This window comes from Canis aureus, chromosome 14 (assembly GCF_053574225.1).
Source record: "Canis aureus isolate CA01 chromosome 14, VMU_Caureus_v.1.0, whole genome shotgun sequence".
Taxonomy (NCBI): domain Eukaryota; kingdom Metazoa; phylum Chordata; class Mammalia; order Carnivora; family Canidae; genus Canis; species Canis aureus.
The window spans coordinates 48,545,010-48,571,171 of NC_135624.1; the positions used below are offsets into that span (position 1 = coordinate 48,545,010).

At 40.7% G+C, this 26,162-nt stretch overlaps 1 long non-coding RNA gene across 1 annotated transcript; it reads right to left on the bottom strand.

The window, feature by feature from the left end:
• Positions 1–272: 272 nt before the first annotated feature.
• LOC144282943 (uncharacterized) lies at positions 273–6,217 on the bottom strand. The gene is made up of 2 exons (XR_013351346.1): positions 6,069–6,217; positions 273–1,790 (listed from the first exon to the last, which is right to left on the bottom strand). It is a non-coding gene; the product is annotated as an uncharacterized LOC144282943 (long non-coding RNA).
• Positions 6,218–26,162: the final 19,945 nt, after the last annotated feature.

The window sequence follows — 26,162 nt, forward strand, 5'->3', positions numbered from 1 at the left end:
AGTTGCCTAATGAATGGTTAAACGTTAGGAAGGCTTTGTGAATATTTAGCAGAAAGATGGCAAACTGGTGCTGGAATTGGCCTGCAGATGTGTTTTGTTTGGATGGTTGAATGTTTTAACATTTCAAAAACTGTCAACATTTAAAAATAAGATTTCATGTGAAAAAATTCTGGATTTCTGACTTATTTGAGAAAGTGGGAAAACCCAGTAACATTAGATAGACTTCTGTATGTGTTTCCTGTGGCTGCCATAACAAATCACCACAAACTTGATGGCTTAATACAACAGAAATTTATTCTTGCACAGTCCTGGAGGCCAGAAATCCAAAATCAAGGTGTTGGCAGGGCCATCCTCTGTCTGAAGGCTGAAGAGGACAATCCATCGTTGCTTCTTCCAGCTTCTGGTGCATCCAGGCCGTTCTTGACTTGTGGCTGCATAACTACATTCTGTTTCTATCCTCACACTCTCTCCTCTTTGTGTCCAGTTTTCCTCTGCCTTGCTGTAATGAGCACACCTGTCATTGGGTTTAGGCCCACCGGTCATCCAGGATGATCTTATTTCAAGATCTTTAATTTCATTGCAAGAGCAAAGACTCTTTTTCTAAATGAGGTCACATACATAGGATCTGGGGACGAGGATGTGGTCCTATTATTTTTGGGGCCAACATTCAACCCAATACAACTTTCCACATGGGCATTCCCTGAAGCAGTGAGCAGCGACGGGGCATGGGTGTTCAGTTGGCCACAGTCCCTACTATTCCCCATTGCCTGGGAATTTTGAATTTATAAATCTTAGTTTAGGATTTGGTGAGAGACTTAATAATCCCTATGTGAGTTCACATGTGATACAACTTTGACACGATGACCACAGTTCCTCAACAGTGGCTGTGCACTAGAGTCACTTCTGGAGGCTTAAAGTGGGGGTGTCTAATTTTGCTTCTGGAGGATCAGATTCAATAGGTTTTCAAGGTAGCACTGGAATTGGCCCATTTTAAGCACTCCTCAGGCAAAGCTGGGCTTGAAGCCATGGTGGAGCTTCATACCTGGGTTATGTTCCTGGGACACATGAAGCCATGGAATTTGCCAAACTCCAAGGATGAGAAACTGGAGACATTTGACAAAGGTGTTCCTTGTCAAAGGTCCAGTGCTCTTGACCTAGCTTGGCTTCCTCTGCCATTTTAGCTATTGTCCTTGTTCCTTTTCTTTCATGGTACAGAAGACACAATTCTATAATTAACAATCAGTTCTGAACAAAGTAAAAACATAATACAAATTGCATAGGATCAATACAAATCATATAATTGCATACTGCTCAGCTGCACTGTTTATTTTCTTTTTATTTTTTTAAATTTTTAAATTTTTTGTTTATTTTCTTTTTAAATATATCTTGTATCATTGCAGAAAGATTTTAAGTTGCTTTGCTTTCATTTTTTTTCAGGGCGATAAGTGGTAACATTGGGCAGGATGAGGTTGGAGTTGTTTAGGGCATTAAAGAAAGAACAGTCTGTGAATGGACAAGCATAAGAAAGCAGCACTTGTGAAGGTAAATACAACTAGGTCAGAATTATTGAGCATAAACTGGGAGGTGTTGGTGGTGAGAGATGAGCAGACACCAAGCCCATGTCATGAGGGGCCTCGAATGCCGATCTGAGGAGTAGGCTTTATCCTTGAGGCAGTAGGCATTACTGAATGCTTCAAGTCCATTTGGGTCCTGGAGCAAGGAAGTCACGTGATCCTGCTGGGCAGCCATTCTTGGGAAGGGCGTTGGCTGTGTTGAGGGAGGTGCTGATTCTAAGAACAGGGAGACCAGTTAGGGGGCCATCATAAGAAAACAGGAGAAAGATGTTAAAGATCTGAATGAGAGGTGGAGCAGGGCTGTGGAGGAAGAGTAGGGAACCCAATCTATAAGGACAGTGATTGACTGGATATGGATATGGGCTATCCAGTGATAACCCCGGATGTGGAAGATAGGAAATTTGTTGGAAAAAAAATACAGACCATGGGAAGAAAACTCAGTCTGAAAGAGAGATAATGCCTTTAGTTTTAGATGCATTGAATGAAAGACGTTGGTCTTTTTATTCATAGAGTTATGGTTGATCTTGACGTAAGAGTTAAGCAAATAAAAACTAAAATATCCATCTTATTACAGATGAATTGGAGGACATGAAATGACATGACATGACTTCAGAACTGTGGTCACAATGACCTGTGAGCAGCCAGTTGTAGCCCTTCTCAAGGGAGGGAGGGTTTTGTTTTTTTTTTTAAGATTTTATTTATTGATTTATTCATGAAAGACAGAGAGAGAGAGAGAGGAGAGAGAGGCAGAGACACAGGCAGAGGGAAGAGCAGGCTCCATGCAGGGAGCCCGATGCGGGACTCAATCCTGGATCTCCAGGACCATGCCCTGGGCCAAAGGCAGGCACTAAACCAACTGAGCCTCCCAGGGATCCCAGAAGGGAGGTTTTCCCATAAAATTTAGAGTATCAAGCTTCCTTGAGTCCCTCCTGTAGTAGAAAGTTTTCCAGAAAGAAGGAAGGTACAAACATCTTGCTTCCAAATTCTGTGACAGGCAGAGAAATGACCCCCACGGGTATCCACAACCTAAGCTCCAGAACCTGCGAATATGAGAGCTTTACAGAAGGGATCTTGCAAATGTGATTAAGGTTAAAGACGTGTTGAGATTATCCTAGGTTATCTGGGTGGGCCCCTTCTAATCACACGAGTCCTTAAAAGCAGAGAACCTTTCCTGGAGCTGTGGTCAGAGAGAGATGTGAGGACGTAAGGAGAGTCCGAGAGGAGCAGCGTTGCCAGCCTTGAAGCTGGAGGAAGAGGGTCATGAGGAGGGAAAGCGGGTGGCCTCTGGAAACTTAAAAGGCAAGGAAAGGGATGTTCCCCTGAAGCCCCCAGAAGGAAACGTGGCCCCACTGCCCCTTTGACCTTAGCTCAGGGAAACTCACGTCGGACCTCTGACCTCCAGAAGGAGCAAATAAGACATTTATATTATTTAAGCCACTGCGTTTGTGGCAGTTTGCTACTTCAGCAATAGAAATAGAAAATCGATACACTCATCAAGCCGATTACTTTGTCCTTCGCCTGCTGAAGGGTTGTGTCCAGGACAGGGCCTTAGGCTCACCATGCCTATTCCTGCCCTTTCTCTAGAAAGATACATAGTTTGCTTCCTGATTCAGACTCAGGTCTCTGTCCAAATGTCACCCTATCAGCAAATCCCCAGGATACCCCTTAACTTTGAAACAAAACAAAACAGAGACAGCAAACCAATTCCCATCAGTCTCTTTAGCACTTGTCACCTGACTGACGTATTACAGATTTCGTTGTGTGAGTTGTCTGTCTTCCTTCTAGAACTGAAGTTTTATGGGGACAGGGTCTTTTTTATTTTGTTCCTAGCTGGATCTCCAATGCTTGACATGCAATAGGTCATCAATAAATATTGAATGAATGAATGAATGAATGAGTGAATAAGTGAAAACTTTTCATGTCCCCCGGGGCCTGTTGTATTCATGTACTTCTCTTTGAGGAGATTTCCTGAAATTCTTCCCGTCAGTTCTCTTCTACCTTGAGGGGTGAGGGTGCCCTGCCTAAGCCACCAACCACGCAGAGGGTGTCCAGTTAAAATCTTGTGTCCAACAGTTTTCCCGCTGTCCCTCTTTCCAGTGAGAATATGCCTGTGGTCTCTGTACTTCTCACTCCTATTTCCTGGGTACTGTCTCTGTCTCCTTTCCTTCCCTGATGGTGCTTTTGTTTTTCATTTTTAAAAGACTGTCCCTTTAAAAAAATTTTTTATTTATTCATTTATGAGAGACAGAGAGAGAGAGAGGCAGAGACACAGGCAGAGGGAGAAGCAGGCTCCATGCAGGGAGCCCGATGTAGGACTCGATCCTGGGACTGTGGGATCTCGCCCTGAGCCGAAGGCAGATGCTCAACTACTGAGCCACCCAGGCATCCCATTAAAAGACTGTCTAATTTGAGTTTCCCCAAAAGTAGACCCAGAAGCAAGGACTAGAGTACAGGCAGGTTATTTGGGAAAGTCATCCCAAGAAGTATAAGTGAGGAAGCAGGGAAACTGAGGCGGGAAAGGGAGCAAAGGTAATAATAGTACGAGGTGCAGTGATGAGTGAGTTACCAATGGGGGTAAGGACTCCCCTTTCTTCTTTCTGTTGTTTCTTTTCATGGAATCCCAATGTACCCTTAAATTTTACAGACAGTTTTCTCTCAGAGAAGCTTCTGTGTGTGTGTGTGTGTGTGAGTGGAAAATAAATACACCCTAGTATTAAAAATGGCTATATCTGCATGATCAGATTATAGGTGACTCCTTTCTTATTTTGATTTTGGATACATTTATAATCTTTAACCATAAAATATATTACTTTTATAATCGGAAGTAAACAATTACATTAAAAATTTGGGAAAATCCACCGTTTCAGATAAAAATTTGAACCATTTTGTCCTAAGTTTGCCCAATGTTTTCAGTTGCCTGAAAAATGGGGATTTATTGATATAAAACAAAGCTTTTCAAGTAAACATGAGAAATGGATGGAGGATTACTGAACCCGCTGCCATGCCAGAAGACAGCCAGTAGGTCACGTTATTAATCACAGTCTGATACCACGTTGTTTTTCTAGAGTAGATTTCAGAGTGAAGGGAGATATACTGTTGTTGCATTATTAGAGTATTTATTGTGAATAAATCTGGGAGGTCCTATGAGTTTAAAATGGAATTACTCAAAAATTTCTGCAGGAGAAGATGGCTGTTCCAAGTGAACTGAAACAAAGGCTTAATGTTTTGTGTCTCTTTATTTTTGATGGAATCTAAACATGCTTTTAGTCCTTGAGTGAAAAAATACATTTATTTTATATATATACACCCATACTATATTATGCATATTAGATGTATTTTATCTCTTGATGTAAATACCTATATTTTATTTTAAATTCAAAATTTGAGGGCCCCTGAGTGTCTCAGTTGGTTAAGTGTCTGACTCTTGATTTCAGCTCAGGTCATGATCTCAGGGTTGTGAGATCCAGTCCTGCGTTGGGCTCTGTGCTGGGCATGGAGCCCTAAGATTCTATCTCCCTCTCCCTCTGCCTTTCCCTCACTTCATTTTTTTTTTCTTCAAAATTTGGTTGTCCTGCACTTCTGAACATTTTATAGCATACCTTACAAATTTAGAGAGCCAGTCAACTCAAATTCAAAAAAATCAGAATTAATACTTGACACTCTGTTATACTTTTGGATTTAATACCACAGAAGTTAAGAATAAACGATTGCCTGATTTAACAAATTGACAAAATAATTTGTAAGTAAATGACATATTTTGTGGATGTAAACAGATCATGCTATTTAACTTGAAAATGTTTAGAGTCAGTGTTTAAGGTAAATTAAAAAACAACTCTGGCTTGTGTGCATTATTAATTTGGCGAAAAAGGAAGTGCAAAAGTTTTCATAGAAACAGAGAGCTAGAGTGGACTTGAGAGGAAAACACCACCTCTGTTTTATAGCTGACGTAGGTGTCTAGAGGTTGAGGGATCTGTCCAGGCTCACAGTTAATGGATAACAGGTCTATAATTAGCTCTGTTACTAGAGTGGAGTGCTAGCATCATTTCATTTCAGGCAAAGTGAAAAGAAAAAGAAACACTTATTGAGCATCTACTATGGTCTCTTACATAAGATTGCCAAGATAATCCTCACAGAAATCTTCTGAAGTAGAAACCAAGACTTAGGAAGGCAGTGTCTTGCCCAAGGTCACGTGGCTGACTAGTATTGGAGCCGTATTACAAAATCAGGACTATCTCAATCAAGGATACTTGAGAGATTATTAAGTGGAAGAGAGAAGTATTTTCAGAAGGGCAAAATAAAGACCTCCATAAATCTACTTCTCAATAAAAAGCAACAAAATCAATAGCAAAAAATTTCAAAATTAACTTTTTCAAAACACTGGAAATTAATCAAAAATTAATTAAACACATCTAAGGAGTGTTTACTTAAAGAAGAAAGGCTGAATCTTGATAAGGATAGCAAGTTTTGTGGAGTTTTAACTATCCCTAGTCTTACCTTCCTCTCCACAGCTCCATGGTAGCCTTGAAGACCAGCAGCACAGCAGCTGTGAAAACAAGCAGCTTAGTACCTTTTGAAGAGGGCAGATGAGTGCAGATGAGTGTGTAGGGCCCCCGCCCCCCCTCCCAGAGCCTCACATCCAGAGATTTCTCGTGATTTGAGTCTGAAGACCTCATTTAAAGAGTTTGTCTTAACTTGACTAAGACCTTGCTCAATGGGAAATTCCTTTCCCCAGGATGTTTACTGAAAATAATCAGTGGTAATTGTTTAGCATCAGAACCACTGCAGGCAGTGATGTTAGGTGGGACTTTCCAAAATAAAAATCTAAAGAATGAGAGGTCAATAGAGGATTTTGGAAAGCTCCAACATATGACTGGGAGTCTAAAAGGCCACTTATATGTGCATGCCTGGAAAACGGAAGGCTTTAATCTCTAGCCTTTGGCTAATTTTGTGACTCTGCATAAACAAGTAGTAAAGACTATTAAACTGTTAACAGTGTTGAAACCATGCCACAACATACATACAGAAGCCCTCAGAAAAGTGTCAGAAAACTCGTCGGTTTAAGGCATTTAAGGAAACCTCTGTCCAATCATTAGCTGACCACTGGGCTGAACAAGAAGGTGCATCAGTGGCTACAAATAAAAAGAATATAGATTTTAGAGAATTAATTAGGAAAGTGACCAAGCAAACAAGTGGCAACAATAAGAATAAACAGCAACAACAGACCCAGTGGAGGAGAGGAGTCTTATTTGGGGAATTTTCATATCCTAGTATTTAAAAACTATAAAACATGCAAAGAAACAGGAAAGTATGGTTCATACACAGGAGAAAAGGAAGTCAATAGAATCTGTCCTTGAGGAAGTCCAACTGTTGGACTTCCTAGACAAAGACTTTTTAAGTCAACTATTATAAATATGTGCAAAGAACTAAAGGGACTAAGTCTAAGGAATGAAAGGAAAATCTGAAGTAATGAATACACTAGATAGAATTACAGTAAGAGATAAAAATTATTAAGAAGAACCAAATATAAATTCTAAGTTGAAAAGTTCAATAATTGAAAAAAAATTACTGGAGAAGCTTAGCAGTAGATTTAAGCTGGCAGAAAGCAAATACACAAACTTGAAAATAAGTCATTGAAATAATCCAGTTTAAGAAGCAAGGAAAAAAAAGAATAAAAACCACCAACAACAAAAATAGAGCTTCAGTGAACTGTGGGTCACCATCAAGTACACTGACATATGTGTAATGGGAATTTCAGAAGATTTTTTTCCTTTCTTTCAGAAGTAGAAAAATGGAAAGGGGCTGAAAGAATATTTGGAGGAAGCACGGACAAAGGAGCCCCACATTTGACAGAAACATTAATCTACACATCCAAGGAGCTCAATGAACTGCATGTATGAAGTGTCAGAGAACCACACCTGGAAATATCATAGTCAAACTGGTAAAGCCAAAGAAAAAAGCAGCAAAGAGAAAAATGGCTCATCACACACACAGGATCCGTAGTAAGTTAACAGCTGAAATGTTGTCAAAAGCCATGGAGGCCAGAAGGCAGTAGATGACATCCTCAAAGTGCTGAAGGAATGAAGAATGTAACCAAGAATTCTACATCCAACAAAAGTACCCTATGAAAACAAAGATGAGATACAGCTACTTTGGAAGAGAGTTTGGTGATTTCAAAGCTAAGCAAAGTCCTAACACACATCGATGTATGCAAATTTTAAAAATGATTTAGGAGGTCAGGGGATCCAATAAAGGAATGTAGACTGTGATAAGAGAATATAACTATATTATAAATGTCTTAAACAACCTCTGGGGAGAGTTTAGAGGAAAAAGATGCTAAGTAACTTTGGAAATGGGTAGACTTGTAAGACTAAAGGCAAAAGAAACTGTACGTGATCACAGGACTCTGATTAATAAAGTCCTTTCCCATGGGGGTACAGGTTAACAATTCTAATGCCCCTGTAACCTATATATATATTCTGGATTTGAATGCTTAAATAATTGGAGGGTGGATAGTGCAAGTCACATTTTTCACTGTTCAGAGAATTTACAGCTAAGCAAGCGGAGGTGGCTAGAATGGACCATGTGGGAATGGGTTAGATATATATTTGTATGAACTCAGGTTGACTCAATATAGATACATGTACATACACAGGTTAGAATACACCACATATTTTCTCACTTCCTCAGCTGAGAGGACCTAGAAGCAACAACACCCCAGTAGCAATGAGTATCCCTAGCATCCAGATCTTGGTTTCTAATATCATTCTCCACTAGAAGGAGCCAAGGCTCCTTGGAGACATAGCTAATTCCAGGACTTAGCAGAAAAGAGACAAGAAGAATATCTTATAATGCCAGAAAAAGGAAGTGTTGAAAACAAAAACCCAAACTCCACCACCTACATTGATCAGGGCATGCCAATGAGATAGAAGAGCCAATTGAAAGATTTCGAATAGCCAAAGCAGAATAATTTAAACAATAATATAAATAAAGTAATATTGGGTTATAATTCGAAGTATAAAATAAATATTCAAGTCCATACTGGTATAAGTGAATAATTGAATAAATAAATAAGTGGGAAGAAAATGATAAACTTCCTTTGTAGAGGAATTCCAAATAATTTTTGTGGATATTTTGCTCTCAAGTAGAGAGAGGGTAAATCCCTGTTCCTTAAGTGTGGATTGCACATAGAACTTCCTTCCAAAGAGTGTAGTATGAAAAGGGTGGTTCTAAGCCAAAGTAGGCTATTTTAAAGCTAAAATATTAACTTTAACCTTCAGGACAACTAATAAGGAAAAATCTAAAAAACTAAAATATATATATAGGAAAATAAACAATAAGGGAATTAAAACAGTATAATAGAAAATGTTTAATTACAAAGAAGGCAGCTTTACAGAGATAAAGGAACAACAACAAAAAGATAAACAACATATAGATAACATATAGCAAAATCATGCTACAACTTGGATGAACCCCGAAAATGTGATGCTAAATTAAAGAAGCCTGACACAAAAGATGACATATTATATGACTTAATTTATATCAAATGTCCAAGTCCAGCAAATCCGTAAGGATGGAAAGTAGATTAGTGGTTGCTAGGGTTTGGGAAAGGGGGAAGGGGCAGTGACTGCTAATGGGTCTGGGTTTCTTTTGGGGATGATGAAAATGTTCCTATAATTAGATAATGGTGATGGTCATAGACTTCTGTGAATATACTAAAAACCACTGACTTGTATACTTTATTTTTTTTAAATTTTTTTAAATTTATTTATGATAGTCACAGAGAGAGAGAGAGAGAGAGAGGCAGAGATATAGGCAGAGGGAGAAGCAGGCTCCATGCACCGGGAGCCTGATGTGGGATTCGATCCTGGGTCTCCAGGATCGCGCCCTGGGCCAAAGGCAGGCGCCAAAGCGCTGTGCCACCCAGGGATCCCTGACTTGTATACTTTAAAAGGACGAATTTTATCTTACATGCCAAAACCATGTAATTTGCCATCTAATTGTTGAGCTGTCAAGTCGAACGTGTAAGATCATTGGAGCATATGAGATAAATGCTACCGAGGAATCGAAGCTTTCCAAAGCATATTTTTAAAATGTGTCAATTTCCTCCACTCTGTCTTGCTTTATATCTGATCTCTTCACTTTCTAAACACATTTGCTTGTATTTTTGAAATTTATGAGGATTCTCTTCTGCTTCCTATCTACATAATATTTAGTTGTGCCTTTTCAGGCAAATTCTTCAGGCAAAGTGATCTTTCCCCCTTCCTCATGCTCACAATTCTATGGCCCCTTAGTAGTTGGCACCATCCCGATTCAGCATTTCTCAGCAGTTTCTGAGTTCATAAATTGACATTTGGGTCTAGAGTAAGCTTGAAGAGACGCCAAAGGTGCTTGGTCCAATTAAAATCATGGCATTAACAAGATGGGATTTTCCTAAGGACTTCAGACTTGACTACAGAGCGTCCAGACTTATAAAGGAGATTTTTTTTTTTTGCTCTAGGAAATGACTGTGTGGTGATAAACCAACATGAGACTTGCATGATTAAGAAAATTTAAAGACAAGTTTAGGTTTAAATGACCTATACATTTTTCTCTCCCCACTCCTGATCCTGGAAAATTATATGGAAATTAAATACAGTCTAGTACACATTAAACACTTTATAAGGAAAACAGATTTTTCAGACAGAAAGTAAGACCATCTATAGTTTTATAAAAACATTATCAATCGAATTCTACTAATTGCTACAGTACTAAGAAAGTTTCAAAATGTGCCACTAGATTGAAATAGAATTGTACTTGTAAAACATGGAATACCAACTTTGCGGACTAAATTCTTATACATATCCACTGAGGTTTTCTGGAGGGAAAAGGAATGTAATCTCCCATGATCACACACACTGAGGGGTGAACAAACAATGGAAGGGGGTCAGATTCTAAAATGCTAAGAACCCCAGATAGTGATCACCACGTGGGATGCACACCTGTTGGAAAATAGAATGATGCTGGGGTCAAGCCCATCCATCCTGGGCACAGCTGGACTTTCCAACATGACATAGCTTGAGGTTGAATTCATGCGTGGCCAAACGGCCATGGAAACTCATGGTGTGGGCGTGTCTTCTTAGGAGCTCATCAAGTTTTGGAGAAAAAGTTTTTTCTCTTTGCTTTGAGTTACCAGTCGTATTGCTGAATATCACGTGTTTTGTTTAACTTGGGGGATAATGGTTTATGGACTTGTAATAATATCTCAAGAAAGTCTTCGATGTCAAACAGACTTCGTGGAACCTTGAAACATGACCCGAGGAAGAATAGTCAATAGTATGAGCAGGTTTATGTGTTAAAAATATTTATACGTTAACATATTTCACGCGCTGTGTTAATGATGATGGTGATATATCTACAGAGAGTGTCTTAGAATTTACAAAGAGTTTTTAAAGACACAATTTTACTTTTTCACACAATTGATAAGCCTATGAGGTATTCCGGGTGGGTATTTTTTATCTTTGTTTTACACATGGGATAACTGAAGCTCAGAAGAGTTAAATTCTATTTGTCATTAATGGATTGAAGCCTGGATCCAGGGCTCTTGACCCCACTTTCAGAACATTTTGCACAACTGTGTTCTCAATCTGGGCTGCACGTCAGAATCACCTGGATTAAAAAATTCCAATGCGCTGCCTGAAACCCAGGCCGGTGAAGTCAGAACTAGTTGGCATGAGATCCTGGCAACTGTTTGACACAGCTCCTCAGATCACACCAATGAGAACCATGTTTCCTCCTTAAGGGATAAGTGGCATTTAGAAGCTTTAATCTAAATATCATACTACAAAGATTTTAAGATAGTCATTGTTTTACTCAACAATTATTTATGGGGAATCTTCTAAGTGCCTGGAAGCACACTTCTAGAAGATCCCATAGTGAACATGACAAAGTTCCCGGCAGGTTGGTTACCCCACTGGCATGATTATCACCTTGGTGAGACGAGTGACCTTCTCTCTTGGTGCTGAGTCTTTCCCACTCTTATACCACTTCTTAATTTGACCCCTGATGCTCATCACTTTCTTTCTATGTGAGAGCAGTGGGGTATGTGAAAAGGTAACGGTGTAAAGGTGCATGTGAAAAATGCTCTCAGAGCTCAGTGTAAAGAAAAATATCTTCTGCTACCTGACAGGCTTCCTTCCATTATGAAAAGGGGAGCCACACAATCCATCATGCTCTACTTTTTGACTTGACTGCGAGGAGGCAAGGAACTGGGTAAGTTAATGAAGATCTGGGGGGAATTAAGGGGAACCAACAAGCTATGGTGGAATGTTCTGGGGCTAGCTGCGGCTGGGGCTAGGGGCTAGCCTTATCTAGGGGCTAGCAAGCCCTTCCAGACTGAGCCTGGAGAAGAAATGAGAGGCAGAAGTTGTTGGAACACAGAAGGAGCTTGTAACTGTAGGAGAGGGCTGCTGGCCAGAGCGGTGGTCTCTTGGTGGAGGACTGCAGCCACCACCAATCCAAGGCCCTGCAGGGAAGGAGCCTGGAGCAACTGTACCAACACCTTTCTCTTTCTGCCCTTCAGTCCTTTGCCAGGGATGGTCATTGGCCAAAACAGCCCGAAACCAGAGGGCAAAGGAGTCCAACGGATAAAGTCTATGGAGGCCGGTGTCCCAGGACATAGAGCGGGGTGAGAGGGGCGCTCTGGAAGGGTGAGCAGTGATGATCTGTGGCCTGTCTTCACTAGAAATGAGCCTCACATTAGTGGCTTTTATGACAACAGTGCCTTTTATTGTTTGAAACTTATTATCTTATGTTATTTTTTTTCTAATTTAAAACTAGGTTAGGTATAAAAAAATAATGGATAGAAGTTTAGAAATGGGAGTAAAACCCTAAAATAACACCATTTGTTGTGATTGAAGACACACAAAGGGAATATAAAACCATCACCATCTTTTTACATGTCCATATTCCAACTTTGGGAATTCTTGAGGGAAATAAACCGACACCGTCATCTTTATGATTGAATCATCTTTCTTTGTATGTCTCACGGTTGAAGCTCCATCCATATATCTTACGATAAAGCAGAGGGTTGATTATTTTCCAACAGATTTGTATATTTCTCTTTAGGGATTTGACTGGAATAAACTCTCTTGTCATGTTTTTTTTTTTTTTTTTAACTCATTACAAAAGTCTAGGATTCCAAGTGCCATTTCTTATCTCTTCTTCCTTTTCTGTTCTCACATGTTTTTTTGTTTTTGTTTTTGTTTATTTTTGTTTAACGTTTTGAAAACAACTGAAAGTGTAAGAAGAAAATGATTCTACAACTCGTCCACCTAGAGGTAAGCTCTATAAAGACTTGGGCTTATTTTCTTTATTTATGGGTTTCTTTTACCACCACCACCATCACCATGACAGCCCTTTTTAAGGACTTGGCACTACTCTGATCACTTTACCAAGTGAAGTAGGAACTTTTATGATCTTTATTTCACAGATAAGGAAACTGAGACATTCAAAGGTTATAAAATTTACCCAGTCACATGACAAGTACGTGGTGAGACTGGGATTTGAACCAGAACCGTGTGGCTTAGGGACTCACACTCTAGTCACAAAATGCAGTGATAGGACACCAGCAATAAACAGGAGCAGTAGAAGGAAAAACCAGGGTAAGACCATAAAATGGGATCAGGAATTTACTAAAAACTCTAAGCCACAAAAACCTTTATCCTTGCCTCTGGTACCTCACAAACTTTTCTCTAAGTTTGTAAGCTACCAAATCCAAAAAGGGGGCCTGAGCAATTACAATATTCTTAGTGTTCAAAAGATTAAAAACAGATAAAATCATCAACAGAAATACTGCTATCATTGACGTTATGACCAGGTAAAAGTAATTTTATGAATACTCGGCCATTGTATAATGTGACTAATGATGCCGTTTGTTCATTTTTCATTTTCTTCTTATTAAGCACCTTCTCAAGGTCAGATATTGCTCTGGGTGCTACCAATACAGTGGTCAATAAGTTTTTGTGTTAAAGATCTTATATTGTAGTGGAAGAGACAGTAAGCAAGTAAATATAGGAAAAATATATCATTTTAAGTAGAGAGAGAGGATGGAGGGCAGCAGAGTGAAGAAGGGAAAGCCCACTTCAGCAACATCCCAATTGGGGCAAATGATGAAGCTTGTGGTCTACGTCTTGTAGCACCCCTCAATAAAGACCATCATGTGGGGGGATCAGCACAATCTCTGATCAATCTATAGAGGCAGGTCATAGATTTTAAGGGAAAATATATGAACTTCTTATCTGTAACTATCTTGTAAATATAGTTTTAAAATGTTCATCCAGGGGTTGGTACGTATTGGGTAGTAGTGAGGTCTACCACTAATGAGCACCTGGAGTTAAATATGGACCAGCGGTTCTCAAACGTGAACTTACATCAGAATCTCAAGAAGGCTTATTAAACCTAGATTAGCAGGCCCCCCAAAAGTCATAAGTTGAGAGGGTCTGGGATGATGTACACCCAAGTTCCCAGGCATGAACCACTGATACAGACCCATGGGTCTTAAGAGACAGTTCAGATGACAACCATGGTGGTGACTGTGGGAGTAGGGGTAAAATATGAGGGTAGGGTTGAAATCCTCTTCAAAGAACTGTGTGGCCTAACTATGGGGGGCCTAGGTGGTTCAGTTGGTTAAGTGCCTGCCTTTGGCTCAGGTCATGATCTCAGGGTCCTGGGATTGAGCCCCTCATTAGAGCTCCCTGCTCAGCTCCCTCTCCCTCGGCCCCTTCCCTCCCTCCCTAGTGTTCTCTGTCTCTCTTAAAAAACAAAAACAAAAAAAGAACCGAGTGTTCTAACCTAACTCGCCTTTGTAGAAAGCCATTCGACCACTCATATAGAAGTGAGCTGAAGAAGTGCTTGTTCCCACACAGGGCCAGGCTCTTTCCTGTGGAAATTGTTTTCAAAGGACAAGTCACAGACAAATGGGCACTTGAAACTCCTAGTTCTCTTCCATTAGCCTGGCCCAAACTGTTTTAGCAGGGAAAACATTCAAGAAGATGCAAACAGAACACCTGTGTCCTACATACATTTTTATCCTGATAAAAATACATCACAGTCATAAAATTATATTTTCTGCATTAAAAAACCCATAAAATATACATGAAACTATTCCAAATTAATAAAATGCTTTTGTAAACATCATTGTAATAGATATACAACATATCATCATGGGATTATATGTAATTTACTGGACCATTTACCTTTTGGAGATTTCTGCTGGTATTTGCTCCTCAAAATAGTGGTATAATGACTACCTGTGCACAGAGATCTTTGTCCACATTTCTAATTATCTTCGATTACTCTAAGTGGAGTTGCTGAGTCAAAATGAACATTTCTAATTTGCTTGAAGCATATTTCCATTTGTCGTTTCTCATTAAGAGGTATTTAAATGTGAATAATGTTGTAAGGACAGCGTGACTGGCTTTCTTCTTTGCTATTTGAATAAGACTAAGTCTTCTTGTTCTAAAAACAACAAAAACAAAAGCATGTGATTCATCTAGAAGGAAAAGAAATGTCACATCAAAGTCTTGAAAGAAAATTCATGAAACTCTCTTTGAAGAGGCAGCAAACGGAAAACTGCTACACAATACACAGCTTAATTTCCTAAACACCGTCTTGAAACATCTCTCTTGCCTCAGAGTTGCATCTTTATAGCAGCTGCTTCCCCCTCAAAATCCCTGGTCTCTCTCTCTCTCTCTCTCTCCAACCCCAGTTGATCTCTCTCACCCTATGTTTCCGCCTTCCAGACCCAGATTCAGTCCTCTTTCATGTAAATAAATGTAAACTCCGATTTTTCTAGAGTCAATTTCTAACCATAACCCTGATGAGTGAAATGAAGGCTCAGAAACTGATGGAAAAAAAAGAATTCTCTTTATAAAGAAGTCTTTGCCATAGGAACACAGCAGAAACGCACTGCAGGTTGGCTCTGACCAAGAACCCCCACTTAACTTCGACACTGGGCTCCACCTTGGAAGGCTGAACAGCCAAATCCTTCTTCATATCATTTCTGGCCTTTCTGAACTTGGGTAGCCTCAATAATTGTGTGATCGGCTTAAGTTCCAATCACATTTATCATATCTAATCATTGTAACAAAAGTCAACAATGGGAACAAAGCATGTCAGTCAAATTTATTAACATTTGAATACTCACTTTTCAATGTAGGGAAGTATTGTTGATGTAACAGAGTGAAAAATCTCTTTATGTGTTTTATATGTTGAAATTCTATTATTTCTTTGAAGCATGTATATCCTTACTAATTTCAAGAGTGTAATATTGCAGTAATTACTAATTATTGTAAAAGCTGTTAACTTTATGCATGAGAACAATAAGAATTTCCAAACAGTTAAATAGGTAAATTGATTCGCTGACAGTGTGAACATAGAGGGAATGTATTAGCTAGACAACTTTAGGAGGAACTTTACATCTTTTTCTAGCCAACAAGTGCCTAAAAAAATTAAAACATTTTTACAAGGTCAAATGATAGAACTCATTTTTACTCATGATTAAAATTTTGTGGAATCGTTTGGTATGCTAGCATGCCCAACAATAAACAAGACATTAAATAAATTATTTAATTTTGAGTCATTTAACCTGACCGTCTTTCAAGAAAAATATCTTTTTAAGAGTTTCTGTGGATGAATTAACTGCAGAATGCCAACTTCTCCATCTCAAAATTTCATAAAGGGGAGAACTTTTGCAATCAAATAGAGCAGCATCTATGGTAAATTATAGTGGATCTGACTATAAGAAATATAAATTATAATGAAAACAAGAAAGTGCTAGAGAAAAATGAGGTATCTAGAACACTTCTCGCTCTTCTGCTCTCCATCTAGAATGAATGATGATTTAGCACAGAAAATGTGAAGACAAGCAATCCCAGGAACAGTCAAGCAACTGATGAAGCTAAAAGATTATTGCTCCAAATCTTAATGGTAAATTTGTGAAATTTAGTTAAGAAAGGTTAAATAATTATAATAATAATAATGTAGGCTTCTTGTGGTTATCCCAGAAGCATGTTCTCTGATTAGGCTTGTTGGCTTTGGATAAATATCGGTTTTGCTTTTTTCCATCCAGACATTTGCAATTCAGTCAACACGTGCATTTGGCATATCTCTAATTTATTTTAATATTTCTAATCCTGTCAAAGCTCATTAGCAAAAACTTCTGTTGACTGCAGCAGCAGGAGATTGGGCCGAAATTGCCTTGTTGAAACATTGCTGTCTGGATGTGAGCTTTGCAGCTTTCCCCAGTGAAGCATTCAACTGGCAAAAGCAGAGATTTTCCTATTATCGGGAAAGCTTTCTCTTCTTGAACATGCTGCTCTTCCAAATGTTCAAATACTTATTGTTTCTAATTTAGACATGGCATTTGCTTACTAGACACCAAGATGATTCATGTCCCTATTTTCTGCTGAAAAATGCCTGTTGATGTTCAGAATGGCAAGGAATTTTAGAGGACATCTTAATGGAGAACCTTCACTTTGCAGATGAGGAAACAAACCTGAGGAAGTGAAGGAATTTGCCCATAGAAGGAACTGGGTATTGGATTCAGTCTCCCAATATGCCATCCTGCATTCGGTCCAGAGAAGCAACCTCTTTCTCCTTCCTAGTGCCATACTCATGACCAGAGTTAGTATCATTTTTCCTTCCCAAATCTATTCATATTTCAACTTTCAAGCACCAATGGGACAGAGCCTCTTTGATCTCTTTCTAAGTATTTCAACCTGCTGCCTTGTGGGTTTAATGAGCATCACAGATGATCCATTGATGTTTCCGGCTCAGTGAACCATTCATTATTACAGTGATTATTACGAAATGCATTCTGGCAAGTGCTCTCCTTCCTCTTAATTTTGAAACCCATGTGTATTCGGCAGGAAATCTAGTCCATGTGTTTTTGACTCATTTGCACCTAGGTCATTAGAATGTGGTTGGTCAGAGCTAACTGGACTCTAAGTAGTGTTCTGAGCTTTTCCATAACACATTGATGATCTTAGCTTCTGCAAGATGTCACCAACCAGATTCTGTGCAGTAGTGTTCCAACTCCAGCTACTCTAGGTTGACTCTATGATATACTCCCATGAACCTTTTCTTAATTAACTCCATATTTGTGGTGTTTTCCTTGGATGACTATGTGAGGCAAGTTTGAGGACATTATTCTCTTTCTAGAAAGGATCTGGAAATATATAATAATATGTATAATCTGGTAATAATACCTTATGTTTATTGAAGATTTACTGTGTGCCAGGCATTGTTCTATGCACTTTATTTGTATTCAATTCTCACAATAACACAATGAGATAAGTAGGATTATTATTTTTATTTTAAAGAATAGAAAACAGAATCCCAAGATCACAACTAATAGACATTGAAGTCACAGGTTGAACCCAGTCAGTCCAGCTCCAGAGCCAGTGCTTCTGATCATTAAGTAGTCCTCGTATGAGATTGTGACTTGGGTCTATGATAAACTGCATTTCCTTTTTTTTTTTTTTTTTAAACTGCATTTCCTTATCCTGGCTGTGAGATACTTCAGTGACTAGGCCTGGCAACATTAGCTTCCTTGGACAACTAGCTCAGTGACTCATATATGTTAAGATTTGTGATCATTAGATATATGGCTATTGTAAAAATGTCCATACAGACTCCTCTGGCCAAGAAGAGAGCAGTTGAAGTTGGACCCATATGCTCAGGGTGGAGATCTTTCTGTGTAATCTGATCCCAAAGGATATCTCAAGCCTATACACAATTCAAAGTAAGAAATGTTGCTCTCTTCCAAGAGACCTGTCTATATGCTATTTACATGGCCAAATGGTCCAAGCAGTTCCAATGCCAGGCACCTGGGAAACTCACGCTTTTGACACATTGAATTAAATGTTGAAAACCAGAGACCTACTTGGAAGATGTCAGGATAAACCAGATTGTGCCTTTATAGGAAGTTGGTGGGAAGGGCTAGCTTACCTTCAAGTTAGGACAAAGGTCTGTCTTCACAGCACCTGCCTGTAGTCATTTGCACCTTAAAGTACTTTGGGAGAATCTGGGTCAGGGAGACACTTATATTTGTTGTGCATCAGCTCACCTGTATCTCTGGCCTTTTTCTGACTATCAGTCAAATCAAAACACTTTTGGGGAAGAGGGACCCAGAGAACCAGGAGACAGCCACTGTCTTCGAAACTATATAAAACCAGTGGATTCTTCTTCGTTTAAGATTGATTGATTGATTTAAGAGAGAGAGAGAGAGAGCATGAGTGGGGGTAGGGGCAGAGGGAAAGAGAGACACAGACTTCCTACTAAGCTGGGAGCCCGAGATAGGGCTGAGCCACCCAGGCGTCCCAAGATCATCTACCATCTATGTGTTACTCCCAGTCTCGGCCCGTGTCTCTTTACTGTAGTTAAGAACAGTACATTTGGGACCCCTGGATTGCTCAGTTGGTTGAGTGTCTGCCTTTGGCCTTGAGCCCTGGGTCCTAGGATCAAGCGCTACATTGGGCTCCCTGCTCAGTGGGGAGCCTACTTCTCCCTCCCCCTCTGCCTGCTGCTCTGCCTACTTTTGCTCTCTCTCTCTCTCTTTCTCTTTGTCAAATAAATAAAATCTTAAAAACAAACAAACAAACAAACAAAAGAATGGCACATCCATTTTTGCCTGCTAGACATCCCTATTTTGGAGATTCCATAGGATTGCAAGCTAAATGTGTAAAATCCGAACTCATTTTCCATTCTTCCCAGTTCCTACAATGGGCTCTTTACCTTGTATTCCTATCTCAGGAAAAGATGCCATTTCTTTTCCTTCCTCACCTTCTTTATATCCAGTCTATCAAGTTTTGTCAGTTCTCCTCCTTTAAAATGTGTTCAGTCAGCACCCCTGGTTTAACTGCTCCTCTTCCATGACTCCTCCCCTGCAATCCCTTCCAACAGGTACAAAAGTCTCACCTGCACTGATGCCACATCTCTCTGCCTCCAATCCATTCTCTACACTGCATGCATGTATGATCATCTTTTCAATGGCTTCTTATTGCCCTTAGGACAAAATCCTAACCCCTTACTGATCTGCCTTTTTCCCAAGACTGTGAGCTCTTTGGGAGAAGGGACTGTAGTCACAATTCATAATTAAATATTCACCAAGTGATATTTATTGAATGAATGAGTGAATGTGTCTATACTGGTTCTAAAATGGCAAAATCTGTATCTTTTTTTCTTCCAAAGCTGATGAGAGAAGGGTGGAATGGGAGAGCAATCAGGGATGATGATGTCTGCCCCCCTAGACCCAAATTTCAAATGAGAAGAAATTACCACTCAGCTAGCTATGTTCCAGTTATGTACCACCAGATATTTTAATGAGGTAAGGTCATTGTATCCCAATGGGTACCCTGTGAGTGTTACAACTTCATTTTACAGATGATAAAACTGAGATTCAGTAAAGACTATGATCAAGCTCATAAGGTGAATAACTAACCAAGCCTAGTAATTGGCAAGCCCGTAATTCAAACCTTAGTCAAGCTAACTTCAAAGCTAGGACTCCTTATGTCCATCAACCACCTGAAACTTGATTCCAAAGCTAAGGCCAATAACTTTGTACATAAACCACATCTGATCCAGGCCTCCTGTGTACTGTCCCTCAAATGTCTTTTGCTAACACACCCATCCAGTCCTCCATTCTACCCACCCACAGCTCCCCAACCGTAGTCCATGGGCTTCTGCGGAGCTCAGAGTTTGCCAATCTAACTTAGAGATGAGGAGTATCTCATAGGGAATTTTACTTATAATTTGTATCTGTAACTGCTTAGTTAAAAGGCATATTTTTCCCTCTTCCTCCAGCTGTGATACTAAAAAGAGAAGTAAAAATAACCAACATGCAAAGAGAAAGTGGATTTCCTGGAAGCAGAGTTGGAAGCTGTCAAAACTTTGGACCTGATTGCTCAGGCAAGTGAGGCAACTCGAACATTGTAAGACTTAACACAATTCCTTAAAGAACAAAAGTATCTGAGTGAGGGAAACTATAGCAGGAAGGCAGAAGTTCAGGGAAAACCGGTATAAGATGCGAGCTATTATCCAACTCAGTTCATTTTAGAATCTGATCGCATTCATAAGCTTAGTACGCACCCAGCACTGAATCCAGAAGTAAATAGGACATGATTCTTGCTGGAGACCTTACAGTCTAGTCAGGGAGACAGATGTGAAAACAAATCTGTTATGATAATTATGCTAAGTACCTACTTAAGACAGGAGAAAGGGCAGGGAGTTTGTTTTGGGGATCTTAGGGAATTTAGATTTTAGGGTTGTCAGAGGAGGTGACAGCTAAGTGGAGTTTTGGAGGACAGCTTGGAGTTCATTAGACTGAAAGGTGGAGAAAAATGCTTTGGACAGAGGGGAAAGCATGTGCAAAGTCACGAAGCATAAACGAACACACACACAAACAAAGCCCACCTTGTTTGTTTGGGGTGGGGGGAGCTGGCCAGAGTTGCTTAAAGACCAACTGAACATGCATATGGAGTGTGTGCACATCTGTGAAGAATCAGTGTCTTCTTCCATCCTATAATGACAGAGAGTTGTGTAGGGTTGATTACCAGCAATGCTCTCCCCTTTGCATTTTTTAATATGATTCTTAAAGAATGAGTCAAGTCTACTCTGCACAGATGAATATATTTTGAGGAAAGAATAACACAGGAGGGAAAGGGTCTTAAAATGTCACAGAACTGTCCATTTTTATTTGATATATGCAATGACATAACTCTATTGCTCTCATAAATTTAGAGAGAAGTCTGACTTCAGGGCTTGTTTACGAGGGCTCTTTGACTTTGTGAACAAAGCATTCTCATTTGCTCTGGGGGCCCTTTGATAACTGCATGATTAGGTTCTTATGGAATGGATTTGGTGGTCTAAGTCCTTGGTGGGTTGGGATATGCAACAGAACTTGAATGCCTGCATGTGTGATTTGCCTGGGATGTCCGTCAGGACTGTCCCTGGTGGCCCCTGGAGAAAGTTGGCATCATCCTGCTGCATATTTCACTTCTAACAAGCTAGTTCTCCTGCATTAAGTTTTCCATGAGCCTCAACATAACATGGAGATGATGGTGGATTCGGCTCAATTTTGCCAGCTTTCCTGAGGTTATAAGGATGCCAAATTCAACATTAGATGCCGCTTGTAGGAGGTAAGCTCTTTGTGTGATGATAAACTTCCTGGGCTGGAGTCCAGAAGACTGAGGTCTCTTCCCAATTTTGCAACTATGAGCTAGTGAGTTGGACACATGGAAGCTTGCTCATTAATGTCTTGTCAGAGCACATCTGCATTTGTGGCAAGACCTGAGAGCTGCTCCCTAATCTTCCCTCCTTCCTTAGGAACACCCCCTTGAAGACTGTATTCCCAGTTCCCTTCATCCAGAGTGGCCAGTGAGACGTAAGCAAAACTGATAGGACGGGGCTTCAAGAGTTGGCTCTGTTGAAAAAACTACCCTGTTCTCTCTTCCCCAAATCTTCCTGTTTTCTGCCTGTGATCATAACCTGATGGCTGGCACTATAGCAGCCATTTTGGGTGGTGAAGCAACCTTGATGGTGGAAACCATGCCCTAAGGATGGAGGAGAAGAAAGATAGAAAGCCTGCAACCCTGATGACACTGAAAGCCTGCATTCTAGCCATGAGCTGCCTACTTCTGCACTTCATATTATATAAGAGAAAAATAAACCCCTAAATCTTGTTTAAGCCCATGTTATTTGGGTTTTCTATTATATGCAGCTGAAAACAATTCCTAATGGGAAAGTTTATTTTCTTCTACCATATATCAGCTTCCCCCAAGCAGCAGGAAAAGCAGCTGTCAGCAATCCCAGAGAAAATAGACAATTATGGTTCAGAGCTGGGGTTCAGGAGTCAGACTGCTTCAGACAGCATCCTGGCTCTACCATTCATGCAGTCGTGACTTTGAGCAAATTTCTTAACAGTCTGGTGCCTCAGTTTCCTCTTTTTATAATAGGGATAGTAATAGAACTTGCCTTACAGGGTGGTTGTAAAGATCAAACTAAAAGATAAGCTATGTAAAGTGCTTTTGAGTACGCCCGGCAACTAATAATCACTCAGTACATATTAGTCATTATTATTGTTGTTGTTGTTGTTATTCTATCCCAGAGAAAAGCCAGGGTTGTTCCAGCTTGGTTGGTCCATGTGGCCAGGAATTTGGGACACTAGGATTGGGTTGGCCTGGATCACACACCTGCCTTTGTGGTGGTGTTGGTGGGAGAGATTGTCAAAAGATCACTGGTGGGCAAGGGAGTGGATTGGGTGTGGTACCAGAAAGGGGCAAGGAGGAAGGTGCTGGAAAAAAAGGGGCCAAAGATCTCACATGTCTCTAATTTGCCTCTTGAAAATACTGAGAGAATATGTCTGCCAAGCTCCTTGAAACTTTTTGTACCAATGATATAAGGAACTGCTATCACCAGCATTGCCATCTGTCTTTGGGGCCTTTTCTCTTTCCTATCAGACTTACCCTCAATTTAGATCTCACTTTTCTTTTAGTGCTGAGGCAGCTTCTGGAAGGCCCTGCAGACCTAAAACCCCAGTGGGCCTCCCCTCCTCCTACTACACTGGTGATAGAAACAATATGTGCTACAGAGAGAAGGCAGGAGTGGCCACTACCAGCCAGTCACTTTCAGGGGAAAAAAAGCATCCACGTCTAACCTGCCAACAAAGGGTCTACAGAAGAAACACAAAACAACCCTGAAACTAACAGCTGCCTGCTATGTGGTGTTGGGCTGTGAAATTTCCCAGCTCTGTGTGTGTGCGTGCACGTGTGTGTATTAATCGTGTCTTTATTTTCTCTATTCTGATGATTTGACATGTGGGGGCCTTGCTGACCCTAGAGGGACTGTCCATCCCAACCCAGAAGTTATCTTTCTAATAAAACACATATTAGTTTCTCATTTTGTGAGGTTAACTACCTGTCCCAGGAATATATTTTGTGTTCAAAGGAGATAATATTAAAAATATGGTCTAAGCCCATTTTGTTGCTATATCTTAATAACTAAAAGGTTTCTCGGAGCACAGCTTTTTCTGATGATTTTGGCATCTTAGAGATCTACGAGAAGAGGACTGTGATTGGTGGCTGGTTAATGCCACCTACGGGGCCAGGAGGTGGGAAGGGTGATGGGACTCCTCCTGGGAACCAATGAAGCTAACCCTCCACCAAGTCGAAAGGTGCTGGCACTGGTTTTGTTTCAAATACATGAGTGAAAGAGGAATATTTGAAATGAGATGATGCTTCCCCTTTAAAGAAGAAAAGTAATGATCCAATCATTTTTTTTTTCAAACTCTTTTCTTGCTCCTTACAAACCACCCAGGCTTTTGCAGCCACAGATGCTTTCAAAGTTATCTCCCCATCGCTGTTCCCAGGAGAATAGAGCTGCTGACCCTAGCATGATCCTCCTAGGATGGAACTGCTGTCCAGGTTCCCGGGAGGCCTGAACCCACGATCACACCCAATGCAATTAATTCTGTGGTGAAGTTTTGCAAACCACTGGCTTGTCCATCACATGATTATTGAGGGCAAAGCTCAAAGTACAACATAGCTGATGTGCTGAAAGAACAAGGAAGCTATCATTTCTGTAGCCAGAGCTTTGAGTTCTAGATCTAATGAGCTACGAAAGTTCCTGACTCAGGTCGGGAGCTCGGAGCCCGTGGCCGCCCTCCAGAAAGCACTGATCTTGAGCTGCTGCTTCTGTCCAGCGCGCAGATTGGTGAGGAGAAAGAAACCCGAGTTTACTCGGGGGCCCACATTTTGCTTCGTGCTTTGCATGTATTATCTTACCTAAATCCTTCACCTCGACTAATAGGATAGGGTTCATTGTCATTATCCAGATGTGAAATTGCAGAGGCTGGGAATTCTGCTCAAGATTGCACAGCTGGCAAGTGACACGGCCAGATCCAAGCCAGGCCTGACTCCAATGCGCGTGCCGACTGCGCTGTGCCATGAGTCTCAAAGCAGGACCGACACCACCTGGAACATGTTCGAGATGCAAATTCCGAGGCTGCACCCTAGACCCACTGAATCAGAAACATCTGGATGGTAACAAGCCCTCCCGGTGATGCTGATGCACGCTAGAGTGTGAGAAGCACTGTGCTGGGCCGCGCACTGTCTGCTTGACTCTTCCCAAGCACAGGGTTTGAGGCTAGGCAGACAGGAAATGCCACTTTCCACTTAGGTGACCATGGTCAGGGTGATGTCTTTGAGTATCTCTTAGTAAGTCAGGCATAATGATTATATCTCAGGGTTGCTGCTGGGATTGACGGAGTTAGTGTACATAGACCCCTTAGAACTGCTAGATAAACACTCAACAAACAGTTAAAAAGAAGGCACTCAAACAGTTGGTGTGACTATTATTACCTTTTCCTGCCTGTCTGGTTGCCACGTGAATGTCGAATCCAGCCACCAGAAGGACGAAGAATATTATCTGGTTCTGTGAACTTAGGCAACTCACGCAAATTCTGGGCCTCAGTTTCATTCTCTGCCAAATGTAGATACTAGTTCTTGCCTCATTGCCTTGTTATGAGGGTTAAATGGGTCACTGTAAGTAAAGCATCTTAGGTCTCTACCTGGGACACGGTAAGTGCGCAGTTAACTTTGGCAATGATGAGGATTTGTCCACTTTTTGTGAAGCTCTGGCCTGATTGTCAGGGAAGTGGTGGAAAGAGAGAGATGCTTGGATAGACAGCATCTTCAGCAGGAGGACCGCCTTGTCCCACCCACGCTGAGTGAATGGTTCCATCCCCTTTGCAAAGACCTGATAAGCATGTTGCTTATCATATTGCCTTCTCCGCTCATGTCAGCTGTTAATGTCCCGGGTGCAAATTAGTGGACAATAAATGTTTGTTTCATAAAGGGCTGCTTGAATCCCAATTGTGATTTATACATGCCATCTGTGGTAGGCTGACTAATGGCTTCCCAAAGAGGTCTACCTCTCGATCCCTGGGACCGGTCGATATGTTAGGTTACATGCCGAGCAGGGGAGTTAAGATTGCAGATGGAATTAAGGGGACTAATCATCTGACTTTAAAGTAGAAATTTTAGCCTGGGTTATCTGGGAGGCCAAATACATCATAAAGGTCCTTAAATGTGGAAGAGGGAACCAGAAGGCAGAATCAGAGAGATACTGTATGAGAATGACTCACTTCACTGTTGCTGGTTTTGAAGATAGAGGAAGGGAGTTCTAAACCAAAGAATGTAGGAAGTTTCTAGAACCTGGGAAAGGAACATGGCCCTGCTAACACTTTGATTCTCCCCCAGAGGCACCAAAGGAACATGGTCCCGCTAACACCTTGATTCTCCCCCAGAGGCACCAAAGGAACATGGCCCTGCTAACGCCTTGATTTTAGCCCAGTGAGACCCACTTTGAAATTCTGACCTCCAGAACTGTGAGATAACAAATCCATGTTGCTTTAAGCCACCGGTAATTCGCTACAGCAACAAGAGAAAATGAATACGCTACCCTCAGCTCCATGATTACAACCAGGTTAGGGCTCGCTGTTCTTCATTATTTCGCCTAACCACCTCCACTGTTCTTTCCATTGATAATGACACC